General features: G+C 31.6%; 1 non-coding gene and 1 pseudogene across 2 annotated transcripts; one reads left to right on the top strand and one right to left on the bottom strand.

Moving 5' to 3' along the window:
• Positions 1–2,893: 2,893 nt before the first annotated feature.
• Positions 2,894–2,967, top strand: TRNAV-CAC (transfer RNA valine (anticodon CAC)). The gene has a single exon. It is a non-coding gene; the product is annotated as a tRNA-Val (tRNA).
• A 419-nt stretch (positions 2,968–3,386) lies between these two features.
• Positions 3,387–4,468, bottom strand: LOC125851063 (protein EXORDIUM-like 2; annotated as a pseudogene). Its single transcript, XR_007444880.1, has one exon. The product of XR_007444880.1 is annotated as a protein EXORDIUM-like 2 (transcript).
• Between the last annotated feature and the right edge of the window lie 4,567 nt (positions 4,469–9,035).

Genomic DNA, 9,035 nt, shown 5'->3' with positions numbered 1-9,035 from the left:
TGCATAGAGAGAGTAATAAATAAGTAATTAAATTTCAAAAAGTTTAAAATAAAAGATTGAAAAAAATAATTAGATAGACAATATATATTGAAAATTGAAAACATATAAATAATAAATGGGCCCATATGAGGTCAAACTTTTTGGCTAATAAAGTAGTAGGTAATTAATGGTGTTAAATTGTCCAATAATATAAATTTTAAAGGTACAACCATAAAAGAAGAATGTACAACACTATCAAGCACATATGATCCAACACTTGTTATATGCTAAGTAGTAGATATTTCTACTTATTATATATAGTAATATTGTATGCAAAATATCCGAACTCCACTATAAATATTAAATATCGATCACACAAAGGGTGGGGCCATGCGTCGAACCTATTTACACTAAAATTTATGAGCGTCTATGTCAACTGACATTATTTGGACAATAGCATTTCCAACATTTTGTGCAAACCATTGTAGTTGTAATTTGCAAATATTGAAAATGTGACCGGAAAGGGAAAATACAAGCTTTTTTTTATTGTTCACGTGCTAGATTATTTTTTTTAAAAAAAAATATCTGCATGTCGTGTTGTGTTATAAGGCGATGCTCAATCTTAACAAGTTAAGAAGTATAAAGGATTCCCGAAAAGAAAGGTCTAGAAAAAGTTAATGTAAAAGTTTTAAGGTTTTTTTTTTTTAAAAAAAATTTACGGATAAGGGAAGGGGATTAGAACATGGTGAATTGAGCTTTCATTAACAAGGTGATAGTTCAGACAATCAATTGAGCTATTAAAATTCTCCCTTTTAAGAGTATAGTGTGTTTTAAGTAAAAAGAAAAACATGTAAATTAACACCATTCCTATTTTGATGGTCCAGTAGATTGACTGAAAATCAGAGATAAAAAGGCTAACAAGAAGTCTTTTTCTCTTTAATGGCTCCGTAGATACAAACAGTAGGATAGATATTTTATAGTGCTAGACCAAACTTACCAACGATCAATTGAAAAACAATATCTCAACTAGCATAAGCCCATTATCGACTATTCACGTAAGCTAATTCCTAGTACTTAATTCATGGTTTTCTCTTTAAGTTGTTCTTTATTTTTCGCCCTTAGCAATAGGGATGTTCAAAATCGAACCGTAATCGATAAGTCAATCGTAAAATTATTTTATTGATTTATTGGTAAATGATTATTGAATAAACGGTCGATGAAAGGATTAAAATTTTATATTTAATGGCTTATTAGTGTGGGGCAGATTATTCAATTTCCTTATCGGATAAACCATTAACCCATTAAGAGTTACCATTCTTACAATTCTAACTTAGGTATATTAACATCATTTAATATTTTTCCATAAATAATTATATATTGTTAGTCCTAAAGTCTTAAAACCAAAAATTTGAAAGCCTATTTACTTTTCCGTTATTAACTATTATATTACTATTAATCTATTATTTTTTTGTAATATAGAAGAATTTTATAATTTAATTCCATTTAAAATAGTGAAAATAAATCATTTTTTAAGATATGTTCATGGAGAAAAAAGGGTAGAGATTGACCGATACACCATCTGATAACTGCTAATCCATTATCGAACCAACCGATATCTTATAGATTGGCTAGCGGATTAGTAAATCTAAAAACTGATATCATATAGACCATACCGTTAAGCAAAATTATCCGCCCAGTCCGTCTAAGCAGCCCTACTTAGCAATGGAACTTGGACATATGTCCTTTAAGAATGTGGATCCATACCCTGTGATATATTATAATATTTAAATATAAACTTATATCCCGCGAAAACATTGTACATTGAGAAACAAAAATTAAAGATCACACAAAATGAGAGCAAAAGTAGAAATGGCCCAATACCGGATCTTAGACAATCGTCCAATGGACATGCCCATTATGGCCCATTGTTATGAACTTTTTGGGATTTCGAATACTTGACTCTTTGTTCTTAAATAATGAACTTCCAACTATGATGACTTAATCTTTCAATTTTTAATCATAAATCGAAGGTTGATTTATTTTTTAATAAAATAATGTTTAGATAATTAGAATCACCACAAAAGTTTCAGAAATCACAGTATTTAATTTCAATTATTTAAATAATATATAATTGGAATTTAAATATAAAAAAATGATTAGTGAAGATTCATATAGTCGATCACAACTTATTTATGATTGTGATACAAGTGTCAATTGTTGTTTGTTATCTAAACAATATATGAAAAAAATGTTTGATTTCCTAGGCAGTACTCTCCATCCCAAATTATTATATGATGAGATTTGACTGATTCCAGAATTTAATTAGAATAAAAGAAAGAATTTTAAAATGAAATAATCTCATGTAAATTGAGATAAAGAGTGTAATATATTAGACTCTTGTGTAAATTAATACAGAGACTAGTATTTTTTGCACATTTTTTTTCACTTGTGCAAACTTTACTCTTGTGTCATTTTAGATGATTGTTTGGTTGGTCAGCTAGAATTAATACCACATGAATAGTTTCCATTTATTCAATAGTTGGAAAATAATAAAGCATTATAGGTATATTTTTCGAGTAATATGATTTGATTAACTAATATTAGGTAGAATGTATCAGTTGTAAATTCATTGTTAAATGACTAATTAACCGAGAAAAATATAATATATAATAATATACTTAGTGTAATTTTACAAGTGTTATCTGAAGATGATGGTGACTGATGTGTATGTAATCTTATTCCTATTATGTGAATGTAAAGAAGTTGTTTTCGATAGACTCCACTCATATAAAGCAAAGCAAATTGGAATATGAATAATCTTTTACTTAATAAGTTTTAACATATAGTTCATTCTTTTCTTTTTATTTGCTTGATTGTTAAGTCTGAAAAATTGTTTGCCAATTTTATTACAGTTGTCTGGGTGGTGTAGTCGGTTATCACGCTAGTCTCACACACTAGAGGTCCCCGGTTCGAACCCGGGCTCAGACATTTTTCATTTTTCTTGTTTTTCCCCCTTACATCATCTATTTGGTTTTCATTTATGGGTAGATTTAATGGTATAGGAATGTTATTGTCTCAATAAAGTTCAACACAAATAGGACTTAAGTATGAGTCTGGACATGAATTGGTTGATATTTCTTCCAGTCCATATATTAAGGTATTTAGAGGTTGAAATTGTACGAGACACAATAATGTAATCAAAGTTTACTCCAACTTATTTCAGATTTCATATTTTACATTTCAAGTTTAAAATTTAAATAATATCCGAAGCAATCTCCAATTTATTTATTTTGAATATATATATATATAGACAAACGGGTAAGATCCTATGGATCCAATATGCTCTATTTTGGGTACCCAAAGATACCCATTTATCTTGTACTTCTCTTTTTTTCTTAAACATATTCGATAAAATTTTATAATTTTATATCAATATAGTATTGTAAAACAAACAATTTCCAAATCGAATAAACAAATAAATATTACAATATCTTTCCTTTTCTTTTTTTTTTTATGGCAAATATATATAATTTCACAGGAGTGTCTTGCATTTTGACGTTTTTGGGTCCCACATAGCAGGAAGCAAATACTTTCTCCCATTCACACCCGGCGCATTATAGCTAGCACCCGTTTTTTTATCCAGCAAAACCTTACCTGGATATCCAGGAAATGCACCCGACCCGAATATCCCGGTACAAGCAGACACAGCTTCTAAAGGCGCGTTACCTGGGCCCTGAAAATATCCGCCATCAAACGGGTTCGTAACGGTACCCGCCAAAACAGTCGCCAAGTTAATAATCATTCCGTCAACCCCCACGTCTCCGTTTGGTGCAACTAACGGTGTAATCTGTGGTCCCACAATCGGCTTTTGGAATGGCCACGCGCATTGACCCGGACACTGACTCGCCGAGTTACCCACCCATGCATACGCAAATTTACCCGCTTTCTTCAACCGGGTCGACCCGTGCATGCCACATCGGTTCATGCAGAAGTCGTCGACCCCCACATCCGTTGCTGTCAATATGACAGCGATGGAGTTGACCCGAGTAGCTTTAGAAGCCAAAGATTCGAGTTGAGGGTCTTTCAGATATTTTCCAAAGGGAATATTTTTCATCGAAAATTTGTTTTCCTAGGGATATAACCGAAGCACCACCTTTGTACGCCTCGGTGGTGCTCCACCACGAAGCGACAGAGGGTGGTGACGTAATTTTCTTACTTTTAGGGTTAAGAGATTGGATGAAATCGACGATAATCAAACGTTGTGCAGGAGTGAATTTTCCGTACCATATAAGATTAATCGTAACGTTTCCTTTTAATAGAGCCCCTTTATGGTATTTTAGGACAAGGGGTTTTTCTTTAACTAGAGCAAGTATTCTTGAATTGGCTAAAGAAGGAATAGGAACAAGAACAAAGAGTGAAAATAGTAAGATGAAAATGGTTATCATAGGCTTAGTGGATCCCATTGATAAGAATATTGTAAGAGAATTGTTTTGTGTTGTGAGTTTGACAATTATATTGAATTATGTCTCTCTCTATATATATGAGGGAAGATAGTTGGGAAAGTGTTGAGAAAGTAGATAAAATAAAAAAGGAAGATGTGGTATTGTTGAATAGGTGATGAGCATGTTGGGGGCCTGATGAAATAAGTATGAAAAAAATGACGATTGAATAGTTGACCTAAAGAATATTAATGAGCAAATTGCATATTTTTAGGTTGAAACCGTGGGATAGTAGCTAGTATACTAATTACAAATATAAATATACAATAGCTAGTTTGGAAAAATGGCAACAGGTGAAGGTATTTTTTGGGTAAGGGAGAACATTTCAGATTAATTAGTCAATTCTCCCCAATTCCTATATATATTATATATAAAAATGTATTTAGGAACATATTGTCTACTCTGATATGTCAATCTAGGATTTTAACTTAAGAGACTTAGAATATAAAAATGTAGTGTCAAAGATTTTAATTTGAGATTAATTTCAAATCCCCTAAATCGGATGCAAAATCTATATATATATATATATAGTATTTTTTTTATTGAAGGAATTCGACCCGACCTTCTAGATCTGCCCCTGGTACGTAGTATGAATTGAGAAATTGAGGAAAATTAAATTTGAAGATATAGAAGACTGCTGTGATTATCCATTAATCCATAGAAATTCACCTGATCAGTGTCACTAATCTCCTTTTGGTTTATCCAAATGTACAGCTTAGTTTGCGTAATCTAGGTTGTTGATCATCTGATTAAGTACTAATTAAAAACTGTTAGCTAGCTACTAAATAAGGTGGTCTGAACTTTCTGGATGAGTGCGACTTTTGAGGCTATTGATCTTCTGGAGTTTATTACTCCCACTTTGCGTATAGTAAATAATTGACACCCCATTTCAATTTGAATAAAGAATTTAAATTATATATACTCTCATATAATATAAAATTTTAAATTTAATCGGTAATATGATATACTACTCTACACCGTTTCTAGCTATTAACCTTTGCATATACTCCATGTTATTAATTATGATAGATCATCTTGACTTGATCGATCATGAAAACATAAAAAGATTAATCTATTACTCTTTCGTTTACTTTTATCAGTCTATGATATTAAAAATATATGTTTATCTTTACTTATTATTTTCAGTATAATAAAAAAATATTTTCTTATTTTATATTCTTAATATTAATTACTTATTCTTTAAATAAGTTTTTGAGATCTAAGACTAAGCGTCTATTAACATGATTATTATGATAAATTAATATTTATTTCAATCATTATTGTTATTTAGAGGTGAAAAAAGTTCAAACTAAACAAATAAAATTAAAACTTCGAAACTCTTGAAGAAAACTCAATTAAAATGAATGATGCTTGGTCCATGCAATGAATCAAGTTAGTCGTTGCTCATAAAGTGTATCCCTTTCGGTGGCTTCCAATTGTAGGAGATGCATTAATTAATGTAAAATTGGTTGTGACTTACTTTCTTTTTTAATCAGTTCTATAAAGAATGACACATTTTTATATTAAGTTATAATTTAACTTTAAAATATCTATTTTACTCTTAATGAAATGATTTATAGTCACACAAATTTTTGTCACTCATTTTAGATCACAAGTTTTAAAACGCTTTTTTTCTTTCTTAAATTATGTACTGAATCAAACTAACTCACATCAAATGGGACGGAGAAAGTATTAATTAACCCAACACGTTTTCATACTATACAATTTGCAACCTTAATTAAGAGTAGGGAGTAGTTAACAAACGTCAAAAAAGAAGCGAGGAGGGCCCGGCAACAAATTGAAGATAGCATGAAGCAACGTCCATATTTCTAAAGAAATTTAATTTACCCATTTCTAAAACGACGAAAGAAGTCATTTTATTAACTTACCCTAGCTTGTTTGGATGATTGTTACATGTTTACTTTAAATAGAATACTTATTTTAATTACCAACATGGGTTGTGATGTACTGATGAGAATGTTTCACCCTTAACCAGAGGTCTCGGGTTTGAATTTTGGGTATGGAGAAAATTATGTTGGGAGCGCCACCCTCGAATGGGACCGGCAGAGCGCGATCCGAATTTAGTCGAAGCTCCAATATGGGCTTTGAACACCGGGTGTAAAATAAAATAAAAAACAAAAAAAATAATTATTTTAATTGTTACCTAAATTTTATTATGTGTCATATTCTCTATTACTTCTTTAGAGTGTATATCAGTATAGAGAAGGCGATAGTTATCGTCCAATTTATATAAGAGTTTTCCACCTCCATTTGGTCATGTTGTTAAGATGCAGTCATCTCAAGGCAGCAAGATGTATGGTATAGGCCTCCGATTTTATATTTGTTAAAGTCCTTTATGGATTACTTGTTGGAGCAAGAGTAGTGGCTTATTTAGAGTTACATTACAATTTATTCTCAGACATACCTGTTCACAAAAGATGGCATGAGACATCTATCCACGGCAAGAGGCATACAATTTTTTTTGAAACATTATAATGCATATGTAGGAAATTGTATCGTGTATATAAATCAAAATCTTATGTATACATATATATAGAATTTTAAGTACACCCTGAATCAAATTTCTGGATTCAACATTACTTGGATGTGCAACTAATTGAATTTTAAGTACACTCTTGAATTCAACATTACTTGATGTGCAACTAAATATATAATTATGTTATGGTAAATAAATTAGTAAGTCATTATAATTACAAGCCTAGGAATTATAGAACCTAATAGTAGTACCTTGGATTTTCAAACATGCCTTAAATATTTAAGAAGAGGATTAAACTAACATTGAATTAGACATTGACAAACTCTCTTAATAATACTGTAGCATATCTAGATAGCTATTCATAATTCATGAGTAATTAAATCCTGGTCAACCACCAATCAAGGCACTGAATGACTATTGAGTAGACAACTGTAACGACCTGTTCCCGTCGTTATAGAAATGTTAATGGGGAAAAATTTAGGGCCGGAAAACTTTTTCGTATTATTTGGATTTTTTCAATCTTGTCCAGATTTGAATGAAATCGGAGTCATTGAGGTGTAGGGAAATCTGGTAACAATCGGGTGAATTATTTATGATTTTGATTACATGAGTGGTTAGATAACTCGTTAAGGAATCCGTATGACTTTACGGAATTGAATTCGGGCGAGTAGAACTCCCAGAATCGATCTTAGCGTAAAAGGTATTTTCTGAGCGTCGTTGGTTAGAGGTGTGTTGTGAAATAAAGATTTTGGAATTCTTTAAATAGCTCTCTGTTTCGTGCAACCCACCTTGGTGAGGATTTTGGTCGCTTTGGCGGGGCCACTGTAGCGGGGTGGTGACCGCTGTGGCGGGCCAGACGCGACTTAAAGTCGTAAATAAACCCCTAAATGATCTTATTTGGCACTTTTCGAATTCAAGGGTGAGCCAATTCTTTCGGGCTGCCATGGGTTCTCTTTCGTCTATGTCCACCATTTCCGGACTTAGACTATGTTCTATTAGTTATTAGTACATTAGTTGGGGGTTGCATCCCTTCTTGTTTAGACTTGGTTCATTGTTAGATGTTTTGGTATATTGACTTTCAGGTTCTAGGTTATTTTTTCCGCATTGTTTAGTTCTTGTTAGACTTTTGTTGGAGTTTATGGGAACTCCTTATTAATTTCCTTAGTATTTAACTTGTTTCCGTAACTTAAATGCCTTAATTTTGGTTTAGTTGCTTGGTTTGGGTTGTAGGTGGTTCTCCCACCAGAGAGTTAGTGTGGGTGCCAATCACGACGGTCTGGATCGTGACAACAACTCGATTGAGTTACATAGACATGAGTATATGATATATACTCTCTGTTTTAATTTATTTTTTTGGTTCGTTTAAAATTGAATGTTAAACTCATTTCTTTTGTTAATTTTCAGTTTTAATTTTTGACATGACATGTTACAGTGTGTTTGGTATAGAGAAAAATATTTTTCAAAAAATATTCTTCAATATTTCTATGTATGATTTTGACAAACATTACTCGTGAAAACAATTTTTTTAACAATGAGAAAATGACTTTCCTAATGAAAGTAGGAAAAACTAATTAAATAAGTGACATTCTAAATTTATTGTCTCCTCCCGCTCACCCTCACACCCAACCTCCATCCCTTAACCATACAGCTCACCCTCACACCCCTTGACCATACCCCTATCCCCCATTCCCATCTCATCTTACTTTTATAGTGTTTTGCTAGATAACATATAAATGTTCTTGGCACATTTTCTAATTTAACATTAGAAAATAAGTAAGAAATTCACTTATTTTTCAATAAAATATTTTCCTTCGTACCAAACACACCAAATTTTTTAATTTGAAACCATAAATTTCACAAGTCTTATTTCATTTCTTAATAACATGTCAAGTTAAAATTAGATAAAGAAATTGAAACGAGAAATTATTAATTTTTGTTACGGAGAAGAGAGACAAAGTAAGGTAGCATCCAGTCATCCACAATTAAACGGTGGGTAGAAGGCATCAAACTTATTGAGCCGTTTGTTTGTATGTTCATTTCCTTTAAATCTTCAATCCCTC

The sequence above is a fragment of the Solanum stenotomum genome, unplaced genomic scaffold, assembly GCF_019186545.1.
Source record: "Solanum stenotomum isolate F172 unplaced genomic scaffold, ASM1918654v1 scaffold21764, whole genome shotgun sequence".
NCBI lineage: Eukaryota > Viridiplantae > Streptophyta > Magnoliopsida > Solanales > Solanaceae > Solanum > Solanum stenotomum.
Note: the sequence above shows the minus strand (reverse complement) of the source record. Positions and strands in the feature narration are given on the sequence as shown.